The sequence below is a fragment of the Condylura cristata genome, unplaced genomic scaffold, assembly GCF_000260355.1.
Source record: "Condylura cristata isolate star-nosed mole 26May11 unplaced genomic scaffold, ConCri1.0 scaffold00006, whole genome shotgun sequence".
Lineage (NCBI taxonomy): Eukaryota > Metazoa > Chordata > Mammalia > Eulipotyphla > Talpidae > Condylura > Condylura cristata.
Window position 1 is genome coordinate 8,972,534 of NW_004567107.1, and position 1,221 is coordinate 8,973,754.

Below are 1,221 nucleotides of genomic sequence, written 5' to 3' on the forward strand. Positions count from 1 at the left end.
TTGCTGCTGGGGGTGGCTACAGTGGTCTGGGAAGACGGGAGGCGGTGATGTGTCTGTGCACAACATACTTCACAGAGGATGTCAGAGCAGGGGGTGGAAACTCAACACTGGGGCTGGAGAGGAGCAGGTGGAGACCCCAAGTGCCACAGGAAAGAACAGTGTGGGGGGGAGGTGGGCTGCATGCCTGGACACTGGGGCAGCGAGAGGCAAGGGGTGGCCCTGGCCAGGGGCAGCCTTGGCAAAGATGAGGAGGACGCGGAGTGAGGGCTGATGCAAGTGGGGGCGGGGCAGGAGGGCATTTCAGTGACATCCCCACCCCAGTGGGGCAGGAGCGTGGCTCTTGGCGAGGAGAGTTCAGCGGGGGTGCACACTTGGCTGAACCCCAGGGCAGGGGAGGAACGCTTAGCCCAGAGACAGGCCTCTGTGAGGGCCTGGTTTGAACTGGGGGTCCTTGAGTGCTTCTGCTGCACTCAGCCTGATGCCCAGGGAGCTGGTACGGTCCAAGAATGCTGTCAAGAGGAGCGAGAACTCTGGTGGGGATGGCAGAGAAGACACAGGGGCACTGGGGTGGTGCTGACGAGCTCATCGGAGAGCGTGACAAAGGCGGGGTGCCCCTGCCCCGCAGGGGGCTAGGCCCCCCAATCGTGGGGTGTGTGTATGGAAACTGAGGGCAGGGCAGCAGGGAAGGGTGGGGCCAGGCAGGGGATTCCCATTTCCTGATGGCTGAGTTCAGAGGAACCTGGATTTGGAGAACAGGGCGCAGCAGCCGCTCTGCAAGAACCCCGCTCTGCAAGAACCCCACAGGTTCAGAGGCTCAAGAAAGGGCCCTGGGCATCAGTTGGTCTGGCACGTGGCTCCAGCACCTTGCCCGCCCCCAGGCTTCCAGGGCGCACCACAGGAGCCCTGGGGCGTCTCTGGAAAAAGGCCACTGGGGACCCAAGTTCCTGGCAGGAGGCCGTGTGTGTGCAGGCAGCCCCGAGACTCTGCCTGGCAACTCGGTCACACACGCCCACCCCCAGGGGACCACAGTCCGTGTCCTTGTGGTTTCTGAGGGGGGTGGGCTGTCGGAGACGCAGCAGGGGCCCCTGTGTGGGGCTGCAGGCCAGCCATAGAGGACCAAGCCGACCAGGCCCCTGGCTGGTTCCCCAAACGCCCAGGTGGGTCCTGCAGGTGGGTCTGGCCTGGGAGGGCCCTGTGTCTGGGCCTTCCAGGCTGCGGGAG